General features: G+C 46.4%; 1 long non-coding RNA gene across 7 annotated transcripts; it reads right to left on the minus strand.

The window, feature by feature from the left end:
* Positions 1 to 2,619: 2,619 nt before the first annotated feature.
* LOC133513279 (uncharacterized) lies at positions 2,620 to 16,059 on the minus strand. Of its 7 annotated transcripts, none has more exons than XR_009798443.1 (4): positions 15,946 to 16,059; positions 14,973 to 15,125; positions 8,233 to 8,337; positions 5,429 to 7,433 (listed from the first exon to the last, which is right to left on the minus strand). It is a non-coding gene; the product is annotated as an uncharacterized LOC133513279 (long non-coding RNA). The 7 variants fall into 7 exon arrangements; XR_009798442.1 differs by lacking the exons at positions 5,429 to 7,433; positions 8,233 to 8,337 and adding exons at positions 8,716 to 9,061; positions 12,052 to 12,140; XR_009798446.1 differs by lacking the exons at positions 5,429 to 7,433; positions 8,233 to 8,337 and adding an exon at positions 2,620 to 2,794.
* Positions 16,060 to 16,293: the final 234 nt, after the last annotated feature.

Genomic DNA, 16,293 nt, shown 5'->3' on the forward strand with positions numbered 1-16,293 from the left:
GAGACGCGAGACCGAGATCATAAAAATCCATTTTGAAAAACATGACAAAGAGTGAGCTCTTTCCAGAAATATTAAACTTGGACATTAGATCCGCCGGCGTTACTTCCAGTTAGCGTTAGCCCACCTGATCTGTTTTTAGGTTTTCTTTCGGGACGCCAGCTAAAGTTCAATGTAGTCCCTGTCGTTTCAGTAAGCGTGCACTATTTTCTACATCGTAGAGTGTTTTGCAGGTTGTTTTACACACAAAGTCTTTGATGTTGATGAAGCCAAATTTAAAGGTCCACTGTCATGAAATGCATGATTTTTAGTATGTTATTAATGAACAAAAAACGGTATTTTTTCACCATAAAACATGATTTTGACATGTATGGCTTTTTGTAACTCTCGCTATGAAAATCCTCTCGAGGGATTTGTTTTCGACAAGAAGCAGGAAGTGACGTACGGGGCAGTAGCGCACTCAAGCGGTCTCGTCTGTTTATGCTAGTTTTACCTGCCGGAAGGTAGCTCGTTGTTCCTCCGCGTTAGCCAAAATGCCGGCTCGTTGCATTGCTGGATATCGCTCGAACACTCGGGAGGATGGATTCGCTCTTCATACTTTTCCAAAAGACCCGGTTCGTCGTTAAAATGGATTGCGCGGGTGCAAAGGACGAGAGCAGGTAGCCGTGTATGCAGCTACTAAAAACAAACAATAGCTGGGGGGGAGGACGTAATCCGTAAATCAGGGGTGCTAAATGTGTCGATGTGCGCATCGGAAGGCTTCCCTGCAGCAGCCGCGAAAGGACGGCCTCCGCAGGACTTGTGGATCGCGGTTTGGCCGCGGCGTCGTTGTCGCTCGCGGGCAGCGTTGTTCTTATCACCGCCACGCGGAGGCGGATCGGATGGGGAGGCGGTTTGGCTTCATGCGGTTTGGCCATGATCCGCATATCATCTAAATATGGCTTGAAACGAATACGGATAATATTGCCCCGGTCACTTTACGTAATCCTTTCAGAGCGTAACAAGAGATCTGCGTCCGTAAGTCAGAGGTGCTAAATGTGATGTGCCCATCGCCGCCATGTCCGCCGATCCCGACTTCCACCGAGCCTCCGTGCGACCCTCGTGAGGATAAGCGGCAAAGAAAATGGATGGATGGAAGAAGAAAAAAGTCTGAATATAACAGTTGAAAGATAAAGGGTGGAGACACCATAATATCACCAAAAAAAGTAAACTCTTCGAGAACTTTCCGGACATAGCCAGAGATAAATTGTAACGTTGACAGGAAAAAAAAGTTTTGAAGTTAGAAGACAGAAAGAAAAAGAAAAAAAAAAAGGTGTAACATTCAGGGAGTCGATTTGTAATAACATTACGGGATAATGCTGTAATGTCACGAGAAATAAATTTGAACGTTGCGAAGAAGAACGAAAAAAGGTCATTCATAACGTGACAAGAATTTTGTTACATGTGACAACCGTCCGTGCTCAAGTACAAAACACGGGCCGCACATCTCGGATCCACTCCGACGCGACGTCAGGCTGGACGGACGGAAACGAAGCGAGGACGACGAAGGTGTAGAGCGTGAGACGGTGGAGAAAGCGCGAGAGGTCAGGGATCGTTTTACAAACAAAATTCCTTTAATTAATCACCTTGTTTGAACAGCTGGCCCACTCAAGACGGCCCGTAACGGGATCCCGGCGTGGAAGTGCGGATTACCGACACGCACTGGCCGGAAAAATATTAGCTGTCAAACGCTGCCGGCCCGAGACACGCGGGGAGAAGGCCGACCCCCCCCCCCCCCCCCCCGGCTTCCTGGTGGTGAGAGAGCTGCAGTAAAATTAAAAAAAAAAAAAAAAAAGGCGTCCCTCAGGGTTAGGGTCCGATGTAGCATTCTGGGGAAAGGGGGTTCGCGCACGGGGGTCAGGTTTGGAAAATTGGGGAGAACCCCCCCCCCCCCCCCGTGTTAGCAACCTCCTGTCAGCGGGACTTCAAGTACGTGTTTATCACTAATGAGGATTGACATCATTCGAAAGAATGTGTCTCTGGAAAACTATGCGCCATTTTTTTTTTTTTTGGGGGGGGGGGTTGTAAATATTCTCAATTTAGGTCATTTGGCTCGCTGGCTTCATTCACAAATGTTAATCACCTGAGCTTTGACATTCTGAGGAGAGACCGCGGGCAGCGAGAAAGCGGCCAGCTGCAGAAAAACGAACGCTGTGGAGTATAATACTAACACCCCCCCCCCCCATCCCAGTGGCTTCGTGTTTATTTTGAAATTTCGACAAATTTTATCTGCGAGGGTAAGAAGTGCAGCAAGGAAACCGGGGCCGGTGCAGCCGAGTACAAGCTACGAAGAATAATAACCGCTGTGTCCAGGGCTCGGGAATTTGTTTATTTTCGGTGATTTCTTCTTCCAAGGTGCAAAAAAAAAAAAAAGGAAGGACGAAACCGAGCGAGGAGAGCCTTGAGCAAGACATTTCTGCCAACTCGACGCTAATTAAAGGTTGAGTGTCATCCCTGTAAACTAAATAGATATTGTAATGAAAAATACATATAACATTATTCACTTCAATATTGTATATGAAAAATAAATGAGCGGAGAGCACGTCATCCATGCGCAACGTTGTCTCAAGAAGTCTCATTCGACATCCAAGCGGAGGAGGTCGGTACACACAGGAATACGATCAGAGATACGGGGGTGCTGGAACGGGGCATGAACCTCAACGATCTGGCGCAAGACCGGTCGTCCCCATGGTCCTATATACACCGGCGCCGATCAGCCAGCATGAGCCGCACGTTTGTGCCTCCCAATCAGCGCGACCTTCACATAATCAAGACAAATAATAATAATAATAATTGCAAAATACACTTATGTAGCACTTTTCTGGACACTCTTAGGCGCTTTACAATTTCTTGCGTTATTCTTTAACTCCTCAGTCACACGAAGGTGATGGTAAGCTACTTGCGTAGTTAGTCTATAGGATGGGTGGCTACCGTTCCACGCCGACAGCCCCTCCAAAGACTACCTATAAACATCCAACAACATTCTTTTGTTAAGTGTCCTGCCCAGGGACACGACGAAATCCGAGTCTCTGGTTGCAGAAGGTACCAAGTATTCCTGGCTCACCACGTCTCTCCATTTACGAGCGACTACAATGTACTATCTCTAGTTGTAGTTCTAGGTGCTCTTCTGGGGTTGCTCATTGGTCCTCCGTGTTCGTGTAACGTTTGAGGGTACAGGAACGAAGAAATAAACTAACTTCTTGGGGTTTTTCCCACTGGAGGCTAAAAATTAGCCAAAAAGACACATTATCAGATTTTAACTATTCGCACCTCATTCGAACTCGCACGTGTCCAGTAATTCTACACGTCCCGGTAGGGCCCGCGTTACCGAGATGACATAACTGCCAAAACGTTTACGCCGCGGTTGCTTTTGTGACATGTCGTTCCCGAGAACAGCAAAAAAAAAAAAAAAAAAGCAAGAGAGGGCCGCGGAGCGAGAAAACACGAGCACAGGCAAGATGTAAACAGCTGGGGCCGCACCTCGTACACATGAGACAAGCATGCACCCGCTGCTCTCAAACTGCAGTCTTGCGCGCAGATGTTTCATCACAGGACACAAAAGAGGCCATAAACCCCCCCACACACACACCCCCACCACCACCCAAACCAAAAAGCCCATTACACACACACGACCTTACATACGCCTTGGAAAGCGCTCTCTCCCTAAAAAGCCAACAGGGACTTTTCCAAAGTATTTCTATGAGGAGTCTGGGTTTCGTCCCGGCTTTGCGCGGAAGGACTTGGTGAAAGAATTAAAGCCCGGGTCCTGGTCGAGAGGCCTCGCTACTAGGTTTACTGAACGATTCCAAAGTTGACGCAGGTTAGTTGGGGTTCTCGGTCAAATGCATACCTCCCCCGCCGGAGCGCATTGGAGGGTCCTGTTCAAATGTTTTCAACTGCGCTTCATTTACTTGATTTTTGCCGCAGTTAAGCGGGACTTGCTTGAAACCTGAAGGTAAAGACTTGACACATATGTGTTCTCCCACATCTGGTAGAAACAAGAACAAGTATGGTTTTGTCTGTTATTATATTGTCTTGTTGTTTGTCACTGCTCGGGTAGCCCGCTACACACAGCGTCAGGGTATGACTTCTGACAACCAGTCCAGGGTGCAGTCTACCTTTTTCCCCGGAGTCAGCAGAGATAGACTCCGGTTTTTCCTGCAATCCTGAACAGGATAACGGCCAGAAGACGGGCGGCTGGATAAATCAGCTCCAGCGCCGATCGTTCCGGAACTCGGACCGCCTTGATTGCAAGGAAGACCAGACGACATTCCTCGTGGGAACACGGCGAACGACAAGAAACATGCTAAACAGTCACAGAAGTCCATCTGCGGGAAGTCCTAATTTGATTTGCCAGTGTCGCTCTCATCACGTATCACGACTGATCTAGATCCAGATGTTGCATTCTGCGCCATCTGAAAGGGATTCACAATGTATGCTGGGAAATAAAGCATTACGATCGTCTGGAGGCCACATTTTTAGGGGGGCGTTCAAGGGTCCAGATTATAAAATAGTGAAGATGAGCGAGTGATGGGAAACGATTGGCCTTTTGGTACACTAGTAGAAAGTAGATGTTAGCTAACCTGTAGCATTATACTCCGCAGTCTCCAGTTTACTGTAGTCTGCCTGTTGTCTCGTTGTCCGTCAAAACTGTTGTTCTGGTACCCGATGTGCCACAGTTCCAGTTCATGAACAGACACTACTAGGTAGTACCTATATCGCCGAATTGAGTTCCAAGCATGTCCCCTCTCTACCAATGCTACTTGCTCATTGGTCGAGCAGTTTCATCTTTGCCACGTCCTTGTAAGATTTGAAAATATTTTGGCTAGAAATGACAAAAATAAACACTCCGACGTCAGCTAACCGGCAGTGATTCCACAGTCTTCGTTGTGCTCTATGGCTTGGAAAATCAGGTTTTTTTTAGTATCTGGTTAACCAATATCAACAACAAATACGTTTGCACCTGTAAATGATTGCTTGATAATTTGATTCCTTATGCCGAATGATGCTTGTTCTGTAGTTTGGTGTCGTTTGTTGTTCCGGGTGATGCATTCACTGTGGCGGTTTTTGTTTTTGTTCATTTTTTTCTGTAGTTTTCGGTGTCAAAGTTTAATATGCATTCGTGAAACTGTGTGCATTCCATTTTATTCAAGATTCCTTGGTGGGCATTTTATGGCTAGCTTCAGATCATGTTGCCCCCCCGTTTCAGCTTCGAACACACCAGTAACTCTCCCAGTTCTCCCCTTGTCGTGTGGAAAAAAGAAAGAATGTGATTAAAAACAGACCCTTGGTCACTTTTTTTTTTTGGGGGGGGGGCAAATTGATGATGTCACAACTTTGCTCGGCAGGTCGCCCGAGTGCTCCGAGGAGTCAGCCGAGGAGGAACCAAGAACTTGGAAAAGCTTCAGAGTCGGGGGGTGGGGGGGATACGCAATGACATGACAAAATGACACAGAACGAAAATGAAGAAAACTTCACATTTTGGAGATGACTGAATCTGAGACAACTGCAGCATGGATTCCTGACCGACCAAGTGTGACAAGATCTGAGGTAGTCCACTTCCCTTGAGTCGTTGCAATGGGCGATTCTGCTCCGACCGACTGGGCTAGGTCCCGTGGCAGAACAGATACCCCGAGGCATCTACCAGTGGCACTTCATCTCTTTAAATGGGTTCTTGTGCCACCTTAATTGGTACTGTAAAGCACCGTACTCAGTGAAAAGCTGTCGCCCGCTCGACATTCATTGGATCCTGGTCCATCCTGAAAAGGGGGCTACCCCATCTATGGTTCCTTTTGAAGTTTTCTCTTTCCCCCAAGAGGGGGATTGAGTTTTTCCTTTCCCGATTGGGGATTTCAAATTAGGGGATGTCGTCAGTCTTTGCCAACTGTTGGCCTGCAAAGTTCTTTGAGGCGCATTTCCTCGGAGTCAGATTTTGGCCGTTTTGTCTTGCAAAAATGAAAATCCAGACATCTTCAACACATCTTTCAGAACAACACCATTGGGGTAAAGTTGCCAACACCTTATCGGGGAAGGATTTGACATTGCTTAATGGGTCAAGAAAAAGCAAGAAACCACCCACACAAGGATCCCAGAAGTTATACAGAAAAGAGGGCAGGGACTGGGGGGCATTTTCTGCCATTTGGTCTTAAGATTTTGGATAACCAGGAGGTACTTAAAACACGAGCTGGTGGCAAACACGTCGAGCTGGACGCGTTCCTTCATCTCGGCCAATCTCCGGCTGCACCTGTGATGACAACCCCTTGTGTGCACTCCATTGATTGTGTAACCTGGCATGAGACTAGGAGAAGGATTGGGGTGGGGGGCTGGGGGGATGATGTAAAGCTTCCCTCAACTTGTAAATCCATGACAAGACCCAGAAAGTCACCCCTTCGCTCGGTGTCCTTTGGCAGGGCAGGGTGGTGCCTAGGGGCAACGAACCCAGTGCAGCCCACCTCCCTTTCCTCCTTACTCTCAACCCCAAACTCACCCTTACAACTACCCCCCCCCCCAACCGACCTCCCCCTCTCCGTCCAACCGCCGCCTTCCACCCTCGATCGCCATTCCGCACAAGTGTGTTGTTTCAAAATCATAATAGTAACCAGACTGTAATCACATTATTGCACACATGGTGATTTTTTGACAAGTGGTGGGAGTCATGTGCCGAGGCTTTGGCAGAGTTCGCACACTACTCTCCCAGCTGTGAGCTCAGACGCACCCTACCCAACACCACGACCCCCACCCCACCCCACCCCACTCCACTCCACACACACACTAGTACAACCATCTCTCCAGTTGATTTGTTCATCTACAACCTGCATGCATCTGCGCCCAGGCCTAATTTAGATCAGACTTTTTGTTCCGACACTTAGCGCTGCTTTTTTTTTTTTTTTTTGACATTGGCCCGCTTCACCCCACCTTGACAAGAGAGACCCCCTCACGGGCCATTCCCGTCACATGTGGCGCACAAGTTACAACGGTGCCTCACGACATCTTGAACACAAGCTGTTGTTTGTTACCAACCAGAACAAGAGTCTATAAATAGGGCCCGTGTACAGATTGTAAACAAGCTAACAGGGTGGTCAAATGTTCAAACGTCTGCCCCCTCAGAAGACGTCGTGCTAACATCCTTATAGGTCCGCGCGATCCGCTTCGTAGTTCAACTCAAAGACATGATGGATGATTAGCGATTCTGCAGATGGGCCGCAGTCAAGACCACTTAGTTTAAGTCCAAATTCGAGTGAAGTCGAGGGCAAAGAATGTTGCAGTCAGCCGGCTCACGCGTTGTGTTCTTGTACTACACAGTTCGGCCTTGTTGGATCTTTGACTCTTCACCCGTCCCCGAAACCGAAGCGGACTGCCACCTAATCCGTCAGAAATGATCGAGCTTGTCACGTAGCCTGCAAGCAAAGCACAGAATTCAAGTTTAAATGCGGGAGATACAAAACTCTTCATCCATTGGCCGGGCGACATCGAATTGCTCATTGATTTTTATTTTTCCAAAACAAGATGGCATGCAAGTTTTCTCGCACTCTTTGGGTCCTGCAGGTCAGGTAAATCTTTTACCCCCACACCAGAGGCAGAGTTTGAACGCAGAAAAGTTAAGAAAACAAAATTTTTCCCAGGGCCCCAAACAGGTGGCAATTCCCAGGAACTGTGTTCAAGTTACTGTCCCTGGTCATCCTCCTGAAAACGGAACCTCCAGAACTTTCTTTCGGCTTGTCCCGTTAGGGGTTGCCGCAGCGTGACATCTCGGATGAATGCTCATATTTGTTCGTCACAGTCAGCCCTTCCTGACGCAACCCCTCTTGGGGAGTAGAGGCCCCAATGAGATCCAAACTCACAACCTCTGGTTTACCAAACCAATGCTCAAACCGCTGAGCTACTGGGACTTTGAGAAATCAGAAAGGCTCGATGAACTGGAGAGATGGAAAATCAAAACGGTCCTGAAAAACTGCAAGTTGCAACTATCGACTCTGGTGAAAGATTTCATGCATCTTCTGGACCCCAAAATTCTGGGGTCATAGTAGTCCCTTACAAAATTGACAACCACCTTAAAAAAGTGCAGTTATTGCGGTTATTTTGTTTCTTTGCCACTTCTGGGTCCAACTGGACGGAAAGCTTCAGGGAACCTACTCGACCCCAAGATGGAGCCTTTTAAATTCTGAATTTGTAAGAAAAGAATGACAGAAAACTGACCCCCACTGGGAACCTGAGCTTTCTTGGATATCACTTGGTCCGACTGACGCCCCTGACGGTCCTCCCGGATTTACTGGCCTGCGAACTTGACCCCAAAAGAAGAACCTGTCCAGAAAAATTTGAATGAGATTTAGACGATGGTACTGAAAGTCCTCGTGCCCGGTGCAGAATCTTGGTCCCTAGGGACCAGTCTTATATCCAACCATTCCTTTAAGGTAGTGAAATCCCTAAAAGTATCTCGACATCACGGTTCATCTTGGTCCCTATGAGTTCTTCCCCAAAAGAATCTGGGTTCCTTTGACTCTGTGTCTTCACCCTGAGTACAAACCCAGTTGATTTGACTCATAACAATCTCCTTCACGGAGACATGTTGGTGATGTAATTAAACAATACGCGCTGATGGCCCACATTCCTCCAAATTTACAACGGAGACTCGGGATTGTACGCTGGCGGGAACCTACGACAGAAAATCTGATAAACATCGCGTTTTTATGCGGAGGATTGTTAGCGCCGCATTGTTCGGTGATTTATGAGCGTTGTAAACAAACAACAGTTTTCCCGAAGCTTAAAAGGTCAGCCGAGCTGTTGCAGAGGAGGGAAAAACTCGGCTAAATGCAATTACGCCGGCCGCAATTATGTCATCAACGAGGGGAATTTAATCATTTATACAAACAAACTCGCGCTATTTCCCGCGCACATTCGGAGAGCTGATAAATTACAACGCCGATGAAATACTTTGACAAATCTGCAGGTTAGCGCTCATGCACGGTGGTCCCTGACATCAGATAATACTCCAGGAATCCCCGGAATGGTTTTGTTTCCACGTTCCCTGCGGGGCAGGGAAGGGCGAGAGAGAGAGCGAGAGAGAGAAAAAAACAAAACAATTGTGACAATCTTTGGAAATATGATGCCTCTTATTTGAGAAGTGAAAACAGCACTCCGTCAAAAGTTTAAGAGGCAAAACCAGATAGCGACACGTCTGCGGTGGAGACCTTATCTCCCGGCTGACGTGCTGGATGTGTGCGAGAGGGCCCCGTGTCGGAAAGAACATCCACGCACGCATGAAGCTATCGTTACTGTGAGGCATGTCATCAAAATTCAACAGCGGTGGGTAATTTACGGCATATTGATCATAACAACTACAGAATTCATTGAAACAAATGCATAAAAACACATTTACACTAGTATCATAATAGCGACAGGATGTAATGAAAAAGTTCAAGTTGTTTTGCTCGTTTTAAAAAAACAACATTACAAGAAAATGAAAAACGATAACTCCAGGAAGTAATGACACAAATAATTAAAAGATATTTTCAACAATTTTTGATCTTATTTTTTCAAACTTTTGTATTGTACTTTTTGAGACAACGTTCACGTTTACGCCCCAAATGTATTCGCGGTCCCAATCCTACGCAAATAGCTTGTACCGTAATTTCCGGACTATAAATCCTGACTTTTTTCCCACACGATTTTCAACCCTGCGGCTGATTTGTGCATTTTTCTAAACGGCTGCAAGGGGGCACTTGAGTGGAAAAGTGGAATATGTGTGCCGAGGAAGTGACTTTTACCGGTATTTTTTTTTTTTTTTAACCAGCACTGTGCTAGCGTGTTGCTGCCGCGTCTCAATGATTTTTACCGGTACGTTTTTTTTTTTTTTTACCGGTCCTGTTACCGCCAAGCTATCGTTAGCGCTGCGCTAGGGTGTTGCTGCTGTGTTACTGCTGAGTCTCAGTGATTTTTACCAGTATGTTTTTTTTTTTTCCACTGGCCCTGTTTGCGCCGCACTAGCATTAGGGCCGCGTTAGCATGTTTCTGCTGTGTTACTGCCGCGTGTCAGTGATTTTTACCAGTATGTTTTTTTTTTTTTTAACCGGCCCTGTTAGCACCACGCTAGCATGTTTCTGCCGCGTCTCAGTGATTTTTTTTTTTTTAACCAGCCCTGCTCGTGCTACCGTGTTGTTGCCATGTTAAGCTAAGCTATTAAAACTTTAAAAACTCTTTCTGTGTACCATCTTTCTTCGTAAATATCTTGTCTTTTAATGTGGGCAGTTGCCGCTTTTACACGGGTGCAACTTACATATGTACCAAATGGTATTTCCTTTACAAATGTACTAGGTAGGTTTATATTCCGGTGCTCTCTGTAGGCCAGAAATTATGGTACTTGTTTCCACAATTACTGGGGAATGAATGACAAAAAAACGGTTTGCACGTGCTTGCTTTTTCCTCCCCCACAATTCTGAATTTTGTCGCAGTAATATTAACCGGGAATGCGGTGAAAAATGCACAAATGACATTTGAATCACACAACACGACAACGATAATTACAAGAAAATGTTTAACAATGCGCACACGTTTGATTCTAGATGAGAGGATCGGGCATTGTTACTTGTAGGATGCATTTATTTATTTTAATAGTTGTTCACCAGAATAAAAATATAATAATAATTTAAAAAGCGAAGTACAGTAATGAAAGACAATAGCTGTGCACGGCGAGGGCAGCATGTGCTTCTCTCCTTTTTCCTATTTGCCTGTTTTACATTTACGGCTGCATTTATTTCGGAGCCCGAGCGGGTATGCCAGGCCCCACTTAGTACGCAGGCTATAATTTCCGCCCGCTTTGATCGCGGGCGCGTGCGCGCATGTGTGTTATGATTCCAAAATATATTGCGAGAGCGTACGGTGCGCCGCGATACCGAAAGGTTACGTGAACGGTTGGGAGTCGACGCACGGGCTAAATTACAGTGCGGCTCGCCTCTGACGTTGCCGCGGGCACCGTGTCAACAACCGAGGCCTTGACAATGGAGGCCGTTGTGGCGCGTTGCACAGGTGGTCGTGATTTTTTATTTTTTTTGCTTTTGCGTCTGTTTACCGTCGTACGTATTGACTTTTTCGGCGTGTCGTCCAACTTGAACTCTTTTGAACCGCATGCCACTCTGTCATTAAGGGTGAACAGCCAGAAAAAAAAAAAATTAAAAAAAAGAGAGAACACGCCCTATCACCCTCATCCAGATGGGTAGTTCTACTTCCTGTTTGTCTGCAGGATGACGGAAGTTCAATCGAGACTCCCGAGAGCGGAGATGGGGGGAAAAGAGTTTGCGCCATCTCTATATCTTCATGAAAGAGTAGAAAGTACATTTTCAAATGTAGGGAGCGAAAGTAAAGGGATCGGAAGCGTAAATGCTAAAAGTGAAGCAAAATGACGAACAACGGATCAAAAAATAGGCCTCCAGCTGTTTAATGTCACTCCCAAATATGTTTTACTGACAAGCGAAACAAACAAAGAAAACGACACTTTACCAATTTAAAAAAAGGCCCAACAACTGTCTAAAGAAAGGCCATTCTAGCTTGATGCTAACACTAGTTAGCATCTTTGCAGCAGTGCTTTAAATCTTTAAACAATGGATTGACACCACAATATAACAGTACACGCAGTAGAGGGAGTCCTCGTGTTAAAACCGTCTCGACCTAAGACGTTGCGACTTTACGACGCCCGTCCCCCGTCCGCCATTTTTGTCTGGCTAATGCTTGTCCGCGTTTGTGCGCCGGGAGTATCGTCGCATTTTTTGCCCTCATTTTTCGACATTCTCGCCAAAAAGAAGAAAGCTGTGTCTTTTAACAATGCTTCTGCAGGCAAAAGAAAATCCATTACCGTGTAAAAGAAGCTCAAGATCATCAAAACATTGGAGAACAAACACCACCAAGGCTTCAGTCGCTCAACCGTGGTGACAATTATTAAAGACAAAGCCCGTATTTTGGCGCATGTGAAAGGTTCCGTTCCGATGTCGGATACAATGATCACAAAATAAGGTTCTTTGATACTTGCTGAGATGGAGAGGACTGAGGACCAGGTTCCTTTGCGATAGCTTAGCACCGCCTCCCCTTCTTCTTCTCCATCCACCTCTCCCCCACTGGAGAGATTTGATACAGTAGCTGATAGTTTTGCATTGCTTTTTTTTTTTTGGTGAATTTTAATAATGCTCTGCTCCATTAGCATTTCTGCATTTTTGTTTTGTTTCAAAGATTTCGTTAACTCGAGTTATGGGTTAATGTTTTTGTATGTTACTTTTTGTAAAACTAATTATTTCTTTTTTCCCCTCATTATTGCTCGTTTAAAGTTATTCTGCACTTTTGTTAATACAAAAAAAACTTTACAATGCTGGGGACCGAGTAGCTACAGATATGGCAATGCACTCCCGCCCTAGCATACAATACTAGGCTAAAGCATAAATTTTAAGCAAAAAATATATTTCTTAAATTATTTTATTATATAAAGTATTTCAACTATACATGTATTTCTACTGTGCAGTTTATGATCAGGAAAAGCTAAAAAAAAAAAGAGCCAAATTTTTCAGGCTTGGAACGCATTATTTCTTTTTCCATCGATTGTAATGGGAAATACCGATTCGGTTTTCGAACAAATTGCTTCTCGACCCGCCTTCTGGAACGGATTGTGGTCGAGAACCGAGGTTGTGCTGTAAGTTGTAACGCGCCATGCAAAGCTAACTTAAATTAGCTTGTAAACATGAAGTTATAGTATCTTAGTTAGTTCTGCCTTGCAGTTAGCATGCTGCACTTTGTTAACAAAGCATAAAAGGCAAAGATTTTGCTTCATTTTGTTTTTTTTGGGTGATCACATTACCAGAATTATCTGATTAATTGTTTCAGCCTAACCGAGTGTGCAGGAAATATCGACGGTGGACCAACTCTATCCAATCGCGCGGCTTCAAAAGTTTTTGAACGGCTTCATTAGATTCCACAGGTGTACCCGTGAGTAAATATAGAAGGAATTTTAATGACTTGTTTTGGCATTGACTCACCGAAAAACAACATAAAACGGTGACTTAGTTGAAAGTCACTCACCTATACGTGACGTGGCCGCGGTCTTACCATCTCCAGTAAGAAGCAGTCATCGTATTAATGTCACGAATTACAGGCCTTTTTTCATAATGGTTACAAAAAAAAAAAAAAAAAAAAGTATCCAATGGGGTTGCGGTGAGTTCAGGCTCCCCACCGGGTGACAGTACACAGACCGAGCCTTTAACAGGGACTATCAAAGGGAAGTCAATTAAGGAAGCGGAGCCTTAACGAGAGCTTTTGAGTTGAGAAAAAACGGGAAATCTCATCCGGCTGACTCACGGACAAAAAAAAAAAGTGACTCACTAGCGCTAATCCACTCGAATGAGGGAATTCTGCTGGGAAGCTCCCACTAAAGTAGCCTTGGCGGAGTGTAGGTGTCTTTAACTGAAGACAGCCAAACCCGACCCCTACGCCAAACCACCCTCCTGGAAAAAAAAACGCGACCAGTCATGCATGTCATTTATTGGATGCAAGCGGATACGCTTCCGCAACGAGAAGATGAAGGCTAAGGAGGACCCCGTAACGACCTTTGCGCGTCACTTTATCGTAGGGTGTTTCGGGATTTTTATTTGACAGCGGGTGTCACCCAAATGCAGGACTCCGAGACGAGGACACGATGTTCAGCGGGTTTTATTAGAAACGAAATTTGTGCACGACAACACAGTCCGAAAAGGCAGGATCCAAAAACGCAAGAAACAATGTCCGATAACTGTGAGTCAACTAAAGAGCATAACCAAAAGCGTGACTGGGCAATAATGTAACCCCGGATGCGGGAAAGCATACTCAACGAACTGGCAAAAATCCAGTGACAAAACTCCAACTTAAATACATTGTCTAATCACAGTGCCTCATGTGACGTAGCTGTGACTGGCGACAGGTGTCAGAGATGAAAACCGCTCGGAGCGGTGGCCAGGCCACGCCCCTCTTTGCTCATGAAACCTAGTGGCAATCTAGAGTGTCCAATTCATGTTGCATGTTTTTTGGGATGTGGGAGGAAACCGGAGGGCCCCACGCAGGCAGGGGGAGAACATGCGAACTCCACACAGGGAGTTCCGGTATCAAACCCGGGACCTCAGAACTGTGAGGCCAACTTTTTCCAGGTGAATCACCGTGGCGCCCAGAAAGTGACAATTTGAGAGTATATATTTGGGGGACATGGGGGATCAGCTGGTAAAGCGTTGGCCTCACAGTCCTGAGGTCCCGGTATCAATCCCAGACCCGCCACCGCGCAATTATAGCCCAGTCACGCTATCACGTTATCGGACCTCGTTTCTTGTGTTTTAGATCCTGCATTCTTGGACTGTGTTGTCGTGCACAACATTCATTTATAATAAAACCCACGGAACATCATGTCCTCGTCTTGGAGTCCTGCATTTGGGTCCGCCCGTGCACTGTTCTGCGTTTGTGAGTGCGGCCGTTTGTCTCGATGTACCCTGCGATTGGCTGGCGACCGCTTCAGGGCTTGCCCCGCCTCCTGCCCGTCGACAGCTGGGATAGGCTCCAGCACTCCCCGCGACCCTCGTGATGATAAGCGGCAAAAGAAAATGGATGGATGGATAGATATTCTTTGGGGGAAAAAATTGGCTTTGACCATTTAAATGTCACTCTCAAGTGTAGGTGTCAAAATAAACATCAAACAAAGAAATACACATTTATTAAAAGGACATCACATGGCCTCTGCTACTTGAATGTTGAACTCTATAGACACATCCTAGTATTGAAATACCTCAAGATCACGATCGTGACAAATTTTCGGTACTTGTAAGTGATGGTACCATCATGCTACCATCATGTCTAAGTTACTTAGAGAAGTTAAAATGTTGTAAAACCCAAATAACGCTCGGCTTCGTATTCATACCGGGCCCTCTTTCCCAGTATCTCACCATCTAGCGCGTTGGGCAACACAGCGCGCGCCGTCTGATCTCGTGCCGGCGTCGGACCCGCATGCCAGAGTCCCAGATAGCGGCCGGCAAAGCTGTGAAACCCCACGCTTGGAGAGATGAGAGCCTCGCGGAGATAAGTTGCTCCCGTACCATCTAAAAAAATAGAATAAAAAAAGATAAAAACACCAGCTGATTGCGAGACTTGACGTGCCCTAGGGAATATAATAAAAAAAACGAGCCAGCACGGATTCGACCGAGTAAGTCGTTCCGATGACATACGGAACCCTCGTCGCCTCTAATCCACTAAAGAAGGAAGAGTCTGATCTCAATCTGTTGTCACGAAACAGTCTTTACAGTCTACTGGCAAAAAATGCCAACATTTTCCCAAAAGAAAACAGCGCGCCCGCCGCAGGGGTGCGCGTCGGCGGCTTAATCCTGCCGATAAACGTCCCAGGTGTCGCGATAAGATGCGGTATCGCAAACTCGCCGGGTTGCCACACGAGAGATTTTTGTCTGTTTTTTCCAAGTGTTGTCGCGCAAGTTCAAGCGATCTGTCGACAATCATCGGTAGTTTTGTATCATTGTGGGTGCGCCGGCTCTATCGAGGTTATCGTGTTTTGATCACGTTAGCATGATTTTTGCGAGAAAAGTTTTTGTTTCTCTTCTTTTTTTTAAAAGGGTGTGTCCGGAAGAGACGCGGTGCGCCAATTAGAACAAGGGGCGGAGCACCCCAACAGACATCCCCAAAATCCATCCATCCATTTTCTTCACCGCTTATCCTCATGAGGGTCGCGGAGAGCTCTGGAGCCTATCCAAGCTGTCAACGAGCTGTCGTGACCAGAACTCTAGCGTGGACAGGAATGCACGACTCGGTATGCAGGGAGGCGGTTAAAAGAAGGTTTTTGTTTGTTCCAAGGTCGTAAACCGGGAGGTCGGTCAGAGAGAGCAGCAGTATCAAGGAAGTTAAGCTTACTGGGATGGTTGGAGTCACAGGCAGAGGTCGGTACGCCAGGATTTGGGATTCGGGATTCGGGGTCAGGAACGAGGAAGTGCTGGGACAAGGCATGAATGGCAACGATCTGACAAAGCCAGACCCTCCGCTGGGTCTGATAAGTACTGGGGTTCGTTATCGCAGATGAGGCGCAGGTGTGCGTCTCCTAATCAATGCAGGTGTGTGCTGGGACCTGCACCGCCGGGGCTGGGACCGGCAAGACCATGACACGGGCAGGAGGCGGGCTTACATTCTGAACTGGTTGGCAGCCAATCCCAGGGCACATGGAGACAAACAGCCACACTCACAATCACACCTAGCGTCGCGGAC

Source organism: Syngnathoides biaculeatus, chromosome 15 (assembly GCF_019802595.1).
Source record: "Syngnathoides biaculeatus isolate LvHL_M chromosome 15, ASM1980259v1, whole genome shotgun sequence".
Lineage (NCBI taxonomy): Eukaryota > Metazoa > Chordata > Actinopteri > Syngnathiformes > Syngnathidae > Syngnathoides > Syngnathoides biaculeatus.